This window comes from Glossina fuscipes, unplaced genomic scaffold, assembly GCF_014805625.2.
Source record: "Glossina fuscipes isolate IAEA_lab_2018 unplaced genomic scaffold, Yale_Gfus_2 3, whole genome shotgun sequence".
NCBI lineage: Eukaryota > Metazoa > Arthropoda > Insecta > Diptera > Glossinidae > Glossina > Glossina fuscipes.
Genome location: NW_023998417.1, coordinates 3020517 through 3040343, shown reverse-complemented (window position 1 = coordinate 3040343; position 19827 = coordinate 3020517). Strand labels below are relative to the sequence as shown.

The following is a 19827-nucleotide window of genomic DNA, read 5'->3' as shown; positions in this document are numbered from 1 at the left end:
CAAGCAAGAGACAACGATCAGAAGTAAAGACAATAAAAACTCTATAACGGATTCCAGTTTAATCAGCCCGCAAACAAGAAGGCATTTATTCAGAAGTTCTTTGAAACGATATGACAGTCCAAAACACGGAAAACTACTTCTTATAATATTGAGCAGATTATACATATATATATATATATATCTAGAGGATATGTAAAAATATCATAAGGACAAAAATGTCACAATAATTTTTCTTTTTTTTTTTACTCTCTTTTTATGCAATCACGTTGCACTGTATACTCAATATATATTTGCGATTATCCGAAGATGAGCCCAACAACAATATAGAAAAAGGCCACACAAACATTTGATAATAACCAGTCAAGTACGATTGACTGAATATATAAATCTCACCCACAAATAGCACACAAACGAGAGATCGAGCATAATCGAGAGTCGTTTACAATAATAGTTAGCAGCAAGTTTTCTTAAGAATTGTGTTGTGTGCTCGCTCCCTAAAGCACTAAAGTAAAGTGTGAACAGAGTGAGGAGAGAAATTGAGAAGTATTTGCCAAAATTACATCATCATCTGTTTTAATAACACCAACACCATTATAACAAACAACAACAACCATAACAAAAGTATATAAAAAAAAAAAAAAAAAAACAGGGCTGGTTATGCCATAACAATGCCGATTATGTTTTATTTTTGGTTAAGAGCTTGTTTTTCTTGGTTGGCCTGCCTGTTTCTGTCTGTCTGTCTGTCTATCTGTCTGTCTGTCCGTCCGTCTGTCTGTCTGTCTGTTTGTCTCCTTGCAAGTTATGCTGCTGCTGTCCGTGCTGTAGTTTATGTATATGTGGTTTAGACAAATAGATAAGAAACGTGAAATAGCGACACATTTTAACCGCATAATGCAGAGACTACACCACACCGTCATACGCTAACTAAACTAAGTAAACTAAGCAACCAAATACAGCAACCAAGAGACAAGCAAGCAAGCAAACAAACAAGCATCCTAGAGGCCGTAGAAAATGTCTTAAGTGTGCACAAGTATTATAGCGCATACTATTTGCCCAGCAGCTAGCTCAACTATACGGCATAACATGAAAACAACAAGTGATCTCAACAAATGTATTCGTGCTTTATGAGAAACGAATGAACAAAAGTTTTGGGTCAAATAACAAAAAAGAAGAAAACAAAAAAAAAGAAAAAAAGTACACTTTTGTCTGCCGGCACCACGATGCGTTGAGGCATCTTCAAAATTTTTCAAAAAGCTATTTATTTACTTTTACAACATCGTCATACGTATGCCTGCATTACGGTATGGTGCATAGTGCATTATGCATTTCTCATGAAAATTACTCTGCACATCTCGAATGTGAATACACATAAGACAGACAGACAGAGTATGTCACTTGTGTGAAAAGCCGCCACAATATTGCTAAGCTGAAGTTAGCTACTAAGATCAAAGTAGGTGAGTGTGTTTTTATGTCTCTTAACTTCCAGCTTGCTAGCTATACGGATTTCTAGCGCACATATAATACTTATGATGATATGAACCTATGTCGCTGGGAATGTTAGCTATTTTGAATAAACATATACACACACATACACACACACACACACAATACTTACCTATTTTATTGCCAGTGTGGGAATTCGTACACACCCGCATTTGTCGTCATCTATCTGTGACTACCTCATGGCAAATTTGTTGTTTGCTTAACTTTGTATAGAGGCTCGAAGTACGTCTAGTGAGACTTCAATTTTTTTTTTTCCTTCTTTTTTTTTCCTATATAAATGGCTGAGAAGTGTTGGAAAATCATTGAGAATGTTGTTTATTTAAAAACAGCGAACGGCAATATTTTTTTTTTTTTTTCGTAGTGTTAATGTGTTTGAGGATTTTACAGCAATAACAACAACAGCAAAGCAAGCGACAGCAGCAACAGCAGCAGCGACAGCGATGACTACGTAAATACCAGAAATAGTCATTAATGTTATGTCAAGCTGCCTGCCTGCCTGCCTGCCAGCCTGCCTTAGTCAGCACCATAAACCACATTGCGTTGGTGCATTTCCGAGTTATTGTTAAATAGAAGATTGTCTAAAAAATGTTAAGCCTGCGAATAAAACGAACTAACTTCACTTAGTATGACATTTCAATGCGTAAAAGTAAACATCAAATAAATCAATAAATTATCTTCGTTTCGATCCTGTGGAGGCTTAATACTTTTTCGATTATTTAATATCCGTTGAAATGACGAAACAAAACGCTAAACGTATTTAAATGAAAATATTACATTTGAAAAAGTTTCTTGCATAAATACATGAAAAGCGTTCCCCTTTAAAATATGCGAAAAAAAAATTTTACTGATTTACTTACTGTAATGAGCTTCTCTAGCAATAACGCTACCAAATATTTGTTAAACTACAAGGCTATGATTTATTTTAATTGTTCAAACACCAACCAATTGAACAATCCTCCATATCAAACGAAGATTTGTAATGACATTTTCAATCATGAAACTATCTTGCCTTTGCACAAAAAGGATTGCCAATCGTTCGCTGATAAATATCTTAAGTACATTTTGTATTTTATTATTATCTAAAAGTTGAAGAAGTTCAAACAAATGCACAAGCACATGACATTACCTAACACGGGTTACCCGCTTCAATTCACATTGATGTCACACTTAGAACTGAAAGGGTACTTACTTGCTGGGTGTGTGCAAACAATCATAAACTCAAAGAATCACTGAGTAACACGTAACGTAGTTAGTAAAAATAGTAGTAAAAATTTTTTCATTTTTGACTTTTATATGACGTTTCCTTAGATACATAGTTTATCTTAAAGATTTATAGACAAAAATACATAAGAGCAAAACGGAAAGAATTTTATTATTATTATTATTATTATTATTATAAATTTAGACAGAGAATAAATTCTAAGACTAAAAAGTCTTAGAGCACTAGCATCTAAGGCTTTCGGCTTTATTAAAAACTCTACCGCACTTGAGATTTGAACCCACGACCATTGAGTTGCTAGTCGAGACTCTTGCCTACTCGGCCACTCAGGCGGATGGAAAGAATTTTAATCTTAGAATTCCAATGAGTTTGACGATCTATACGGAGACGAAAAAATTGAGTTCTATCAGAGCACGGCGTACGGTATATGGGATGTTCTGGTGGATGCAAACGTCTTGATAAAATTTATATATCTCCTTATCCTTGGGTGTGGGATATAAAAACGGAAAGGCTTTCCGCTCCAACTTAGTATATGTAACTTTGTTGGCGCTTTTGTAAAGAGCTTCGATTTTTCTTTCATGTGTACTTAAGTCATAAGTCACGAAATATTGACATATGGAAGGAAGCTTCTTTTCCATAACGATCCATATAAAATAAGGGATGCGAAATATCAAGGTCAATGTTACCAAACTTTAAAGCACAGTAAATTTGCTTTTCATATTTATCTTTTTTTTTTTTTTTCCTTTAAGACTGATGAAATGCCAGAGAAGTTCAAAAAATAGATTCAAAATAAAAATTTTTCAAATTCATTTACTACATTCTTTTATCAAGAAATACTAGAAACACTCAACTTTGTTCATATAACGAGCTTTTTAAAGTAAGCCTTTACATGGCGAGTCAGAAAAGAAATGCGTCCGCCCAGGAATCAAAAATATTAGTGCTTCAAGCTTCACAAGGACCTTAAAGTTGAGCATATGGCAGATTGAATAGATCCTGGAAAAGAAATTCAAATCCATTTTTACAAAAAGATAGGCGTACGTGCACTACAGATGTACCTCTCGTTTCGGTTTACCTCTATTTGGAGAATTTTGCATATATCCGCACAAGTTTAATATATCCTTAGCGTAATTGGCGTAGGATATACAAATGTAAATAACTGCAGTACGGTGTATTCCATAAGATGACTGTCAATGGTATAATTGATCTTAAACTGACTTTGCTCGTATCATTCTTTATCTTATTAGAAATGTGAACAAAATTATGCTAATTAATTGACTTTAACGTAACGACAGTGAGTGTTTAGGCGACCAAGGCATCATACTTGCACATTGGGCAGACATCCACTAGGTTGCCACCACTCTCTACATGTTTCCCTTTTTGCAACTTCTTTCTGACCACCACCACGTGCTGCCTATATCGAGGACATCCCCTGAGTGATTGGTCATATTGAAAACAAAAAAAAAAAAAAAAATCTCTTTCTAAAGATATCCATTAGCTTGTTAGAGAACTTTGAAATTAACCCTACAACCTCCTAGCAACAATTCATAGAACAGTGGCAGTCTTTTCTGAGTGCTTGGGGAAGAGCTCGAAATTGCAAAGAAAAAATTTCTTTCCCGTATTCTAAAACGATCAAAGCATTTGTTAAGCTAGTAAAAATATTTTTCAAAAAAATTCCATCCTCAACAAGAAAGAAACTGAAAGAGATTACTTGCACACAAGATGATAATTTTTCAGGATAAATAACTCTTAAGCATGTTGTAATAACAACGTTTGCGATGGGTATTAGTTCCCAGCAAACACAAACCTGTCCTCTCTCTTCGCAATTTTGAATACAAGTTTTTTCTTAACACTCTATAAAAATTGTTGCAAACAATCAACGTAACTGTTTAATAATCATAATAGCCGTGATCATCTTCATTCGGAGATGTGTGTATGTATATATATTTGTATATATGCAGGTGCTTGCATGTATTTTGATCATTTTTTCACTTGAAAACAGTATTTACTGAGAAAAATTTCTTTAGCATTTCGAAACCACGTGCACCGGGCTGAAAAGGTGGCCGTCAGAAGGTACTATGTCTGGGCCCAGCAGATTTCCCAATCGAACTATAACAATGCATCCTTGACAGCTCTTTGAACATATAGCCGAGGCATGCAAGAGCATGACTTTGCGCCTGTTAGCCGTCATTGCTGACCGTCGTTGCAACCAAAAAGCCGGTCAATTTGTTCAATTGACGTCAGCGCACATCTGCTGTAACAGTTCCATTCGGTTTTCGTAGCTCGAAATATACTACACCTTGCTGATCCCACCATATATTTAGCAAAACTTAATGGTCGCGAATATTCCGCTTCGGTGTCGATGTGGATGGCTCTCCTGGACTAACCTATGACCTGTTGCGCTCAGAGAACCCTTCTTTTTCTTGCCTGGGAAGCAATGAAACCGCAATGTTGAAACAATTCGTTATGACATTTTGACTCATTTAGTAGAGTAGCCATTGTTCCTCCTTCTAGAAATAGTCGATTTATCAACAGCTAAGCTTTTTGTTTGAGCTGCCTTTTCGTCGAATAAGTCTTGCATTTCAGTTGTCCTCGAATTTTTTTTGGTCTTCCAGGCCGCACCGCAAAACTCACAATTGACATACGATGGCGCAACATCGTCATGAGCTTCTTCAGATTTCTTCAAATCAAACAACAACAACAACAACAATGAATGCAATGAATCGAAAATGCAATTTTGAGCATTCCATGATTAGCGTCCATACTGAATAACTCAGTGATAGTAAATGGAGAAGTGTTACTGTTCATATAGACAAAGGTAAAAATGACCGAATTTAACTGTTGCGTACATTGAGTATTCGCATTATTTTTGTCATTTGCATCAAAGGAGATGTCGCTAATCAAAATACATGCAAACACCTATTATATTAATATACATATATATGTATTTATTTATTTAACAAAAACAAAAAGACCTTTTTAAGCACAAAAAATCCCAAATAATATTTTCTCCTTCCAACCGACCACATTACTGCAGTATGTTAAGCTTCGAAGCATTTAAACATTTTAAATGTCAAAAATGTACATTTTTTTAATAAATATAAATCTATATTTAACTGCAGGGAAAATATATATACGTGGAAGAGAGAATAATAAAATCAGCGTAAGCGAGTAAGAAAATTATATTCAGTTATGGTCGAATTTTTTGTATCCATCAAGTGTTATCACAAAAAAGACTAAAAAAGAGCAAACGAATTGCATTTTTATACTCTCTAATATTGAGTGGGCGTGTTTGATTATTTCTATTTTCGGCATAAAAGTGAAAATTTATATGACATATATTATGTACATTATGAGTAACGAACAGAAAACACGAAAAACAAAAGTATTTTGTTTGTTGCATAGGCGCGTGGGAGTTGTAGGCGTGTCCATTAATCGATTTGGGTCATTTTCAAATTCTTTTACAAATTTGCAGGCGATATTTTCATTTTTGCGAACGGAAGAATGTTTTTTATCACTTACACTAAACAGTTGGACAAACGGACAGATGGACAAATGTGCTTGGGTGCAAGTCGAATTTGATACTGACCAAGAATTTGTATATTTTGTGGTGTTCAGCTTGATTCAGCGGGTTATAAAACGAGCTATAATATTGGAGAGGCATGGTCAATTCTTCCCCTTTTCGTATAGGTACTACCATAACGCCATTCAAATTTTTCTGTTATAGTTTATGGGTAGTGAGCAAAAAAATAATTTTTTTCCCTTTCACAAATGGTAGGGGTTGTCAGTTTTTGTAATACTGTAGGCGTGCAAAACTTCGAATGTTTCTGTCAAATTTGACGTCGGTAGCTTCATTTTTGCGGCTACGGAAATGTTTACAACAGACATTACACGGACGGATGGACGGACGGACGGACGAACATGCTTAAATCGAAATAGAATTTGATACTGATCAAGAAGAAGAAGACTTTGTCGAGTCTCTGATGCTTCCTTTTGTTCTGTATTGCAAACGTTTTGACAAAATTAATATACCCGCCATCTTGGGTATAAAAATATAGAGAATATTATAAAGTTTAAGTTTGTACAAAACAGGGACTAGTAGTGATTAATGTCTGCAATTTACAAAACCGATTGTTTCAGATAATAAAACACAAGAAAAATATTTTATACGGTTAAGAGCAAATTTTTGAATATTCATCAGTCATATGGCTTTTAATAAATTACTTTTTATAAACGGATATCAGTCTGCTATTGTTGTAAACTAAAAATCTAATCTAAAACATAACATGCATATGCAAACATGTTACAGCTAATAGAAGATATAAAAAAATAACGCTCGAAAAGGAGAGGAACTCTCCTCTCGAAGCTTGCAAGACAGACATGATTTCATACCTGCGACCGAGAGGTAGACGTAGAGGAGTAGTTTCCTTACTCGCCGTTTATAGTATATAGACTACTTACTTACATACTTAATTATACAATGAGATCCAAAATCGGATCCATAATGATCTGTCTGCCTCACCTCTCTGTTCCCGGTGCTGTGGATTCTTATCATATATATAGAAAAAGAAGGAGAAAAGTTGAAACTTTATATATATAAATATCTTCAGAAAAATATCTACAGACTAATTTTAAAAATGGACCTGATTTTCGCAAAAACACTAAAATACCAAAATTATGATGAAAATGAACTGATGATCTTACCAAGATTTAAGCTAAGGCAAATTAAATTTTTTTTTATTTTCTCTAGAAATTATTTTATTCTGAAAAACATAAAATATTCCGTCGAAAGCTATCGTATTTACAGGAGATTCTTACTCACGTAGGTTCATGGTTATTAGACGGAGTCATCCGGATTTGTTTTTTCCTTTTTTTTTTCTATGATCAATTGATCAGGGGACGTTCTTTATAGGTGTACCACTTTTCAATTCTTTAGTCCAGGACTCTAATGTACGGTACACTTAGACCTTGCTATAGTTTTGTATTCCGTCTCGGTCTAGGGGAACTCCTCGAGCTAGTATTCCAGCGCCAAAAATTGTGCCGATGTAGATTACGAGTGCCTACGAAGCTTAGATTAGCGATGAGCATGTATCATCATGCCAGCAGCCAGTGGAAGAAGAAGAAGAATTTGATATGGGGAAAGATGCTTTCGAAAAAAAGCTGCCTTCTGTTCACATTTCCGCACTCTTTCTGTTACTGTTTTCGACAATTGACTCTAATAGTATTCTGATAGTACAAGTAATATATAGTTAAACCTGTGTATATTACAACCTAGATGCAGGATTATAATGAGAGACGACTTCAATTCTCACAACGTAATCATTCACGAAATTTTACATATTTTCTGCAGAACAGCAGACAGGCTTTGCAAGCCGATGTAAGTAGGAAAACATATAAGTAAAGCTACTTGCAGAGAAAAGACACACACACAAACACACACACACGCACACATACAAAGTATAAATTATGTAAACAAATGATAAATTATATTAAATTTTAAATCTCATTTGTGGCTATGTACCATTGATGATAGTTCATAAGCCGTCATTGGCTGTGCATTGCACTGATGTCGCATATTGATATCGAATGCTGTGCTTGCGCACACATTACCCAAATATCTTGTATGGATAGATGCTGGTTAGTAATCTGAAAATGAGAACTATATATATATATAAAGAAAATATGTTAACTTTAATGATGTAATAATGAAGTTGAATTAACTGTTTATGATATCTTCTTCTAATATCGGGCTTCTACTTGTTAATGAATTCTCAAAAAAAAAAAAATTTAATTTTTCCTGAAATTGCTGCTTACATGTTATGTTGGCTTTTAATATAACATAACAACTATTTACTTGATTACTTTAACAAAAAGGAATATAAAAAAAGAAAAAAATTCAAAAATGATTTTGTTAAGATTTCTTCTTCTTCATCTTTCGTTTTGGGGCAAATTATCACGATTTTTAAGGTTCAATAAAGTTCAAAATATTATATCGAACGATAAAAAGGAATCGTATGCAGGTTAATGTCATTCATAATTGCCTGCTACGTTGGCATATGCGAATTGCAATCCCCTTACTTCTTCTTTGTTGTTTGTGTGTGTGTGTGTGTATTTGTGTAAGCTTAATTTTTAAATGTAATAGAAAACTTTAAACACACATTCAATTTTATGTACATACATATATATATATATATGTACATATATATACAAATACATATAAAATAGATGCTTGTCATTAACCATTGTTAAATAATTATTTATTTGCATGCACATGCACACATTTTAAACCTATGCAGAGGGGGATTTTTTTTTTTTTGTTTTTGTTTTTCTCTTCAAATTTAAAAATCAAACTTTAATGACTTCACTTTACTCTTAGCGAACCAATTCACGTCAACTTCATTCACTTGATTTTAATTAAATTATTTTTCTCAAATCATATCTCATCAAATATAAATTCACATCTTTACTGATATGCATGCGACTAACCATAAAGCATTGGCAATTAGATTCGATTCAAAGATATCAAGTGAATTTTTAAAATCCATTGCATCCATTGCATGAAGTAACAAATACAATAACAAAACTATTATATACTTTAAGTTACCAAAAAGTCATGTTTAATTAAGTTATTGTTTAACTCTATTACGCTTATCTGTCAGATTGATATTGCATTTCTTTCAAAGCCATTCAGTCATTGGTGAGAGAAAAAAAAAAAAATTGAAAAAGTGAAAATAGTTTACCTCACATATTACGAAAATTCCAAAAAACATTTTACATGTTGTTGTTGTTCATTTTCATCGGTGTTTTGAGAAAGAATTTTGTCGTCCAGGATAGAAAATGTGGGAGTCTGAAGTCTACGGAACAGAGGACACGGAATGATAAACAGACTGTAGGTCGCTTTAGGTCATTTCAGACAATATTTATACTGCTGCTCAGCAAGAGTCTGAAGTCTACGGAACAGAGGGCAAAAAATGATAAGCAGGCTGATGTTCATTTGAAATTCTCTCAGACAATCTTTACATTGCTCCTCAGCTAAAGTCTCCTGCTTACACATACAACTTCATATTAGATGTTCATTATTCCAAATGAAAATAATATTTCACATACAACGTATGGAAAGTTGTCCAAATTGAGATGACATTTGAATTTTTTTACTTGGTTTACGCTAAGTTGTGCAGATCTTCACCTCTTAGATTCGTTGATTTGACAAAATTGTCCAAAAATGCTCGATGCCTTACTATAACGTAATGATTGGCCCAAAAGGAGTCCTGCTTAAAGTTACTTACGCTAACTATCTAACTAATCTGTTTCTTCAAACTTAAACTAATTGATTTCGATTAGTGTACAAACCTTTAAGGAAAGGATAGCATGACTTGGTGATGAACAAGCTTACAACATACAGAACATTCAGCTCCGGTTTTCATCAGATTTACTTTTTCAGATCGTTTAAACAGAGTACACTTTCCACTGTAGCTAGTTGAACTTACCGCAGCTTTCGCTCTAGTGAAAATTGAGACATAATTAAGTTTACGGTTAAGAATTTTGATTAAGAACTTTTATAATCCATTGATGCTTATGTGGCTCGACCCGAAAATTGTTTCCTTTTTCTTTCGATATTAAATAGAATTTTGCTTCAAGTGGACAAAGTAAAACAAATATGATGAACGAATCATGTCACTATCGAGCATATTATATATGACTTTTTCGATTTCTACATATTTTTTCTTATAATAAACAAAAAAAATATTTTTGTTAATTCTACGCAAATGAAAATTCGCATTTGCATTGGCCAAATAGGCGTGCTCGTGAAGAGAATGGCAAATGTCTCCGAGATATTGAAAAATAATTGATCAATTTAGTTAATTCACTTAAACTCACTCCTGCCGCGACATTATGAAAATTGATTAATATTGCCTTAGTTTAGGTGTGTGTGTGTGTGTGTGCGTGTGTGTGTGTGTGTGTAGGAAATGTGTGAAAAGATTGAAATTGCATAACATTGCATTATAACAGCTTCCCCAGCAGGTATATAGGAATTGTCAGTTGTGTTAACTCATTACAGCGACACAGTTTCATTATGTTGTTGGGTTTATCAAATTTTATTAATAATTTTTTTCAAATGAATTACGTCCCTATAGAGAGATTACCACAAATTACACTTAAAGCAATTATGTGACTAAAGAAAATTTACACATGTTTAAGTAGAGAAATGATTACCGCCGACAAATATGCGATAATAAACAACAACAAGAAAGAGAAAATTTTATACGATCTTAAGAGGAATTTTGTTTACCTAACACTCACCCAACGAAAATGTAACAAATATGATTGAATTTAAGTCTTGAGTAAATCATGCGATGCCTTCAAGCTTTTTAGGTACTAATCTACTATAGTTTGTTGAGCAGACGGACTGACCTAAATCTTTATGGTGTCTTTCGCTAAACATAAATTTCACAAAGAGATATCAATTTACATTTTTCCATAGTTACAAATGGAGTGATAAAATTAACATATCCATGCGCGATGCATGCGTAATAGGTTTTTGAGAAAAAAGTTATACATGTGTGACATGATTGGCGACAATATTTCAACTGGAATGTTCGCTTAAAAAAAAAAAATAAAAAAAAACTCTATAAACAAACAGCAAGAAAAGCACAAAAACTTACTTCTACTTAACTTTAGGCAAAAATTCCGCAAAGTCGTCTTCTTCAGCCAAGGCAAAAGTCATTAAATGCATTTAATCGATAGACAACTGAAGAAAGCTTATGCACAAAAATATGTATTGTAAATGTATTTGTGTACATGAAGATGCCGCTATATGAAAGCATAGCAATAACAAGTAAGAAAATCATATTCGATCGTGACCAAATCTCTTGTACCCATCACCGTTGTAGCAAAAAAAAAAAACAAAAACAAAAAACAAAAAACAAAAACAATAAAAGAAGTAAATTTTCATGCTCTCTAAAATGGAGTGGAAACGGTTGAGTTTTTCCAATTTTCAAAATAAAATTATTTATCGTATAAGCGTGTGAGCGTGTGTAGGTTACTCTCTTACAAATTCGTAGTCAATATATTCATTTTTATCCCCGATATTATATAGTTGGGCAGATGGACAGATGGACATACTTAAACCGGTTTAGAATTTAATGATGCACTCTGTGGACCGTCAAGCTTCCTTCTGGGCGTTGCAAACGTTTTGATGAAATGAATATACCCTTTCTCCTATCCTTCGGTGATGGGTATAAAAATCAACCTCAACTTTGACTGCAACTTAAAAGATTGTCTCTGACAAAGGCAAGAGCTATGATTGAAGTTTAGACTTTTTTTTCCCCTTTTTTTGCTTTTTTTTTATTTTATTTTACTTTTTTGGCAAATAAAGTCTAAGATTTTTCGCATGCACATTAAATCTTCGGTTCGAATGCAGCTAGTGTTGCGCGCACCCTTCTTCTTCTTTTTTTTAATATTAAACTCTACACCACCTCTTATATCATATTGTCGTACATATATATATATATATATATAATAAATATATATACATATATATTCATTTATATATATATTTTGTTATGTTAACTTGGAGCCCAAAAATTAAATACCAATGGGAATTTTTTCCGACTTTTATGTATGTAACAATATGCATTAGTTAGCTGAATCCAAAAGAGATGTACGTAAGTACGTCTTAAAAACATTAAAAAAAAAAAAAAAAAAGCAAAGAAAAAGAAAAACATGGCATAATAATGTGGGAAGTTGATTTTTTATTTCGTGTACACAATTTATATGTGTACAAAAGATAGATCTGTGTGTATACAGATGATCATGCAAAGGTACTGGAGACCTCTAGTTTGGTTTTTTTTTTTACGTTTTTTTAATTTTTTTGTTTTTTTTTTTGGTCTATTAATTTTCTTTATACATTATCGGGACCATCGTTAAGGTTTTTTTTTTTCATATGACTGCGCTAAAGCTTGCCCTCTTTTTTTCTTTTTTTTTTTATGGTTTTTGTAGATGATTATATATATATGAATCTGTTACAACTTGACTAACCGAAAACAAACAAAACTATAATAATTGTTCAATTTTCTTATTTAATGCCCTACACTGGCAGTAGTGATTCTCCCAACGATATTCGAATAGCTCAGCGTTTATCCTACAGTTCAAATGCTTATCGAAGTTCGGATCGAGTTAAGTAATGGGACGTCCATCCGGTTTCTACTTTGCTTGATTAGCTGCATGAATGGTCAGATGCATGGTTAAATAGGTGAAAGGATGATCATATAAATATGCCGGTAATTAGACTTTGAATGGATGTCTGTCTGATTGTTCACAAGTCAAGTTTCCGGTTTTACTTGCCAGTTACCTAATGAATTGTTAACTAAATCGCTGGCTGCCTACTACCTGCTTAGCTGAACGATTTTTTTAGTTGACTTGTCAGTTTACCCGGCTTTTGGCTCTCTCTTTATTTTATCCCTTTGTTCGCTATCTGCCACGCAAAACAAAACCGCTCTTGACCAACCTGCTGAACACCTTGTCCGCAGATTAATTACCTCGTCAACGGATTCCAGGCTAGTCTATAATGTCGGCTAACTAAATGGCTTGTGTGGTCTTCCCCATCAGGTAGTACCTTATTTAACTGGTTGACACTTGGATACATAAGATAGAAGATCCTTACATTAAATACGACGGAGCTCCGAATACCCTTATAAGAGAACTTGCCTTAAAAAAGTCACCTCAATGAAAATAATTTTTAAAAACAGTATGGGATTCATTTTTGAAAAATTTTCGAAAAATTACTCCACTTTTCCAAGAAAGCCTATAAACCAGGACAAGTATGCACCGATTTGAAATGAGAATATGAAAAAGCTTTGTACGGTGTTCGATTTATCCTGATGTTACGTATTAGTTTTGTTACATTTTTTTACGCTCTTTTTTACATTTTGCGGACACCGTTTCAGTATATGGTAACAAAAAAAGAAAAAAAAAAACAAAAACGATTAAAAAATTAGAAAATTAAAAAAGAAAAAAACCTTAACTGACACCTTGATGCGCTCAAGTTAATGGGCTTTCTTTCCATTTCATTTTTATTGATGAGGAGGTGTTTGCCTTTCTTCGTTACATGACACAACGAACATAACTGATCGTAAAAATACTGATACGGAAGATGAGACCCTACGTGGGAAGATGTTCAAACTCTATAACGATGCCTATCACATTACAATAGCAAGTATTTTATTAGAAGCAGGATTTTTATTCCCCCTCAGCTGCTTTGCCTTTCTTCCTAATGATTAATTTTTGCGCTTTGGAAAAAAGACGAAAAGAGCATTTAGAGCAATTTTGTAATTTGATTTATTCGATTTAAATTATTTAAATTGAAATTGAAATGATTTTTTACTTTCACTATACTATGTACACATGTAATAGAAAATCGATTTACTTCTTGACACTAAACGATTGCTAATGACGAAGAAATAGAAAGTGAGATAAGTTGTTTTTTTTTGTTTTTTTTTTTTAATTTAAATATTATAGAAAATCAAGTAATGGATTTACAATTAAATTGAAAAGAAGCAGATTTACTTAGCAATATATAGTAAAAAATATCATCTTTAAGTTTTACATAACAGTACAAAATTGGTAACTTTTCTCAAGTGTATACAATCGAATTTTTAAAAGCTCGAAAAAAGTCAAGCTTTGCGGTAAAAAAAAGCAACACACCCGGAAACCATTTAGCCACTTAGCTTCCATAATTTTTTTTAAACTGACTGATAGAGCGGTTTATGGAAATATTTAAAAATATATGTAAGATCGATACAAATCCTCCCTCTCTGCCCGTCAGCAACTAATGCAAGCAACTAAAGCGAGCAATTGAAGTAAAGCGTTCAAAATTGCCCGATAGGGATAGAGCGTTGTCTTCTATTACAATAATGCCAAACCACAAACACTTTTAGTGACACTTGGCGCACAGCTTAAGAGAGAGAACTTGACTACGTAGTTTTTTTCATGCATTCATGGTATGTGCTGAACAAGCCACATGTAACCCCCCACCTCCTGAAGAAAACTTAACATCAAAAGAAACCTAAAAAAAAAAAAAAAAAAATCATTTTGTTCAGTTCAGGAAAGAATGGCCAGAAGTTTTTCAGTGACATTTTATCGATCAATATGGACATATGTTTAGTTTTATTGAGTAATTTTTGGCGAAAAGATGCCACCAGCTTCTTTCCCTCTCATCTTGCATTTATACTTAATTACTTTTTTTATATCTTTCTCTGCTGCTTACTTAAGTGCTTGCTTAACGACCACCTCTATAATCATTTGTTGTCCTACTTTTTTTGCAAACGCTATCAGTCCAAACATGAAAATAGCTTGTGATTATCGTAAAAGCTGGAATTTTATACGAGTATTTTTGATTATTTCAAACAACCTCCTTCAGAAAACATTAAGTTTATGACAACAACCAAAAAAAAAAAAAAAAAAAAAAAAAAAAAAAAATCGCGTTTTTACAAATGCAAGAAATAACATGAAAAGCCAGACTTTATTACATATGTATTACCAGTTGTGGCACTTAGATTATTACTAACTACAGCATGCAATTTAAAAAGAAATAAATTTTACTAACGCATACCGCTCATCCATTACGTTACTAGTTATATAATAGATTATATTTAATCGTTAAATGCAATGAATAACTAGGTTTCAGTCTAAGTCCATTATAAAGCTCAAGTCTTGCTTTCAATTTATAATTTTATATATATAATTAATAATTGGGAATACTCATCCAATTCATAAAAATTATTATAATATTTTACATATATATATATATATATATATTGTACATATATATATAAATAAATATATATATATATATATATATATATGTATATATAAATATATAAATATATAAATATATAAATATATAGATATATATATGTTGCATTTAAGTTGAGTGCACGTGTTTATACATTATTTTAATTCGATAACTCTCTGCGAAACGCATTGTTTTAGTTACCAATTCATGTCATAAGATAAATCCATAGACCAGGTGTGTACTTTACGTTCATATAATATTCACAAAACAACAACACCAAACACATCAAGTTGTTTCTTGTGCATCGCTGATATAATCATTATTACTATTATTATTATTATGACAATTTTTCACCAGCACTATTGATGATGTGAGTTTATCTTGTTTTTTTTTTTTTTTCAAAAAATGTTACATCATAATTATATTTATTTATTAATTCTTTTTTTTCTTCTCTTTTTTTTTCTTATTTCTTATAAATTTCTTGTTACCCATGTGTGTCGGCCTGATTTAATTAAGCTTCACAATGTAGATAGTTAAATATTTCAAAAAAAAAAAAAGGAAAAGATTAATTAATTATTTGCATTTAATTAATTTGTTGGATATTTTTTTTTTTTTAAATTAAATTAAAATTCCATTTGAATCATCGAATGTCTTAAGATTCATTTACTTTTATTATGATCTTAAATATTTTATTACAATCCTTTGCATTCCAATATCGATGACAATCATCAGATCGTGAAGAGTATAAAGAGTAGGCCGTATAAAGGCATTTCTTTTTCAATCGTTTGAAACCTTTTTCATACTCTTTCCTTTATCGGTTTCCCACGAATTTCAAAACGTAGGAAACATAATCATTACTAAAAAAAATTCGAAGAACAAAGGTATGACTTTTCAATTCGAAAGTACTCTCTAACAAGTAAAAGAGGCTGCGACTCGCTATGAATAATACTTTAAATAAAATATAATAACTGCCGACAGAGATTTATTTCTATTTATGTAAAATCTCTTGCAACTGCAACAGTTTATCGTGGGCAACTCTTGCTAAAAGTGGCCAAAAAATGACAATTTCAGTCAATTCAAACCGTTGAACTTAGAACCGACGATTGGTCTATTATCGAACAGCATCACCATAAAGCTATGAACGTCTTTTGTAGGCTTTGGCAACAGATTTCTCCAAATAAACAACAAAAATAATGAATTTGTAGGAAGAAGAAGAATTTTGAATGCTTCATGGCTAAGCTGGGCTTGCGCTGAATAAATCAATAATCAATACTAAATGGAGAACTGTTATTTTATGCAGAGGAAGGCTATTTCCCATTTCTTTATCATTTTTATCTGTAGAGGTCGCTGGCTAAAATATGTGTAACCTCCTAATGTATATGCACATATGTGCAACTAAAAAATCTCCTTGCGGTTAGCATAAGAATGCATTTTCGTAAACATAATACATTTTAATTATAAATGAGGAAAAACATCTCCTAAACAATATTCTACTGTTGGCATAAATCAACGCAAGCCATTAGAAAATGTTGTAATTAAAGTGGTTTTCTTAAATTATATATAATTTATGTGGTGTATTATTTGCAAGCGAGCAAGCAAGCAAGCCAGCGAGCAAGCAAGCGAGCAGCGAACTAATCAAATATTTAACAATAAACACTTAGTAGTTTATAATGTTTAATATAACTGCGCTCAAGCAAGCATAGAAAATAATGAAATTAAATTAAACAGATCTAAAAAAAATATTGAGCCCAATAATAAAAAAAAATGGTTGAATTTATTATAAATTCAAATATCAATGAAATGCTTCTTCAACAAAGAAAGGCTTTATATTTTTTAACTATACGAATACATGGTCATATCAAAATGTACGCAAATTAATATGTATATACATATATATATATATATGCGATTTTTATGTCTTTAAACTCTTGCAAAGGTTTTACTTTGAAGGTCTCTTAATTAGTTAAAGTAAAATATTACAGTATTTTTAATATAATTAAACAATCGCACCAACATCATCACTACAAACATTATTCATTGTTCGGTGATGTGAAAACGTCCTCATACTTATTTCCAAACAAATAGAAAAGATTAAGAAAACAATGTATAAATAAAAAAATAAAAAAAAATAAAAAAAATTAATTTAAATCCATTTTATTCAACATAAACAGTGAATTAATAAACAAATGTATTTCAAAAGTTTATATAATTTTCTCACTCACTCTCCCTCACTCACTCTCTCTCTCTCTCTCTCTTTCGTTCCAGGTACAGAAAAACTCTGCTACATATGCTCCATAAATTTCTATATATATATCAAGAATCTGATGGCGAGCGAAACAATAATATATCTTAGAGCAGACCTTGAGATCGTATCGGTTACGGCAGGTGAATGTTATTGAGTTCATTGTAGCATCTTGGCATCACTTGATGCTCTTATGATCGCATTCTTATTACAATGCATGCAAAAGCATGGTAAGCATGAGAAATTTTCTGAGATTTTTTCTTTTTCTCTTCTCTTCTCTTTTTAATTTAATTTAATTGCTTCGCATGTCTAATGATTTATTTTGATTTTAATAAAATTTTATGCTTTTCTTTGGTTCGTATACAAATAAACAACAAGTTACCGCTTGTCGCTATTGTTGTTGTTGTTGTTGTTGAAACACAACAAAATGTAATAAATATTATATCAAATATCTCTTCGGGTAAAGGTTAGACACGAAACCCATATATTAACCTTTCGATTAATCTAAGCAATGGATCATTTAATAGGTATGGAAGCTTTCAAAATTGATAGCATATTTATGGTTATTGCTAGAAAATCGATTGCCCATAATGAGTCCGCGAATGTTTTCTCTTCGATGAGATAGATTCATCAATGAATTTTCATAACACCGCTCAAGAAATTCGGCAGAGAAGACAATTAATAATAGTCTCGGAGTTTTAGTATTTTACGGTCAGTAGACACATCCATACATACATGCTCGCAGTTCAATTCTTTCTTTTATCTTCTGTCCAACCGTTAAAACATTTATTAAAGTATGTGGCATATAAACGCCTTTTCTTGAACTAATCCTCTTAAGTGAATTTATTGGCATGAAATCTACTTAGTTTTCCTTAAGTGACTTTCTCTTCGGTGACTTGATTTCAGAAATTTGACTTATATACATACATTCAACAAATATTGGTATTCTTATTAATCAGATATCTTATGTACATGTGTGTTATATATATATATATAGATATATAGATATTTATGGATATTTGCAAAGACGATTGAAGACTTTCTTCAGGTCACAATGCAAGCTAGACGCGAATATGAAAAATCGTTTCGAATCGAAAATAATCGAAATAATTGTCGTTTCTTTTTCCTTTCATACTTACCGAACAATCTGTCAATAGAAAGTTTGTGACTTAAGTCTTTTGTTTTATTTCAACATTTCATAGTAAATGTAAAAATGTTTTAAAAGCTAAAAGAAAAAACCATGCCTATTAGCGGATAAAACTTCAAAAAAAAAAAAAGGAAAAAAAAATGCAAATAACTTTACATACATATACATACATACATATGCAGCTGGATTGAAATATAAATTATCGAATGCATTCTTTTAAATAAAAAAAAATAAAAAAAACATAAACGTAAATTACAATGAATTTATGAAAAACTAATAATAAATGGCACACCTTAAAATTCGACAAACACATACACACACGTACAATTGCGTTCTTTTGTAAATGAATAATAAAAAAAAATTTGATGAGATCTTTGCAATTATTATAAAAGCGTAAATGAGTGAAGTAAATAGAAGATGAAGATGATGACGTGAAAATGTTAAGCACTTATGCTTATTATATATGTAAACTGAATCGTATTTCGTTTTTAAGCAACGCTTAAGGCAAACACTATTTCATGTTGACAACAAAAGAAAACCGATTTGATATCTACGTGGCCTTATTGCTGCTGAGTTCAACTTATCAGCACATTCATAATCTCGAAGACATTAGAATTAAACGCAATTAAAATTAAACGTATGGAGAAAAAAAAAAATATGAAAGAATACAAAACTTATATAAATACGTTTTTAAATAACACGTTATAATAGAAAATCGTTATTTTTCCAAATCGTGGTCAGAGTTATAGAATTGGAACCAAGGGCAGCTATAACTGTCGATTGGACAAGGTCAAGTAAATATTTATAATAGAAGTGACATTTCAAAATGACTTATGATTACATTTTTTTCATAAATTAAATGTCATCATCTCATTGCCTAATTGCATGTTTTTTTGTCCGAAAATATGATTTGTTTTGCAAAGGGT

The 19827-nt window shown here is 32.0% G+C and overlaps 1 long non-coding RNA gene across 1 annotated transcript in view; it reads left to right on the top strand.

The window, feature by feature from the left end:
* The window catches only part of LOC119634755, a 76599-nt gene that overhangs the window by 40957 nt on the left and 15815 nt on the right, over positions 1-19827 (top strand). Inside the window, exon 3 of the long non-coding RNA XR_005246977.1 lies at positions 17778-17984. This is a non-coding gene — a long non-coding RNA (uncharacterized LOC119634755). The remainder of the gene's footprint in view (positions 1-17777; positions 17985-19827) is intronic.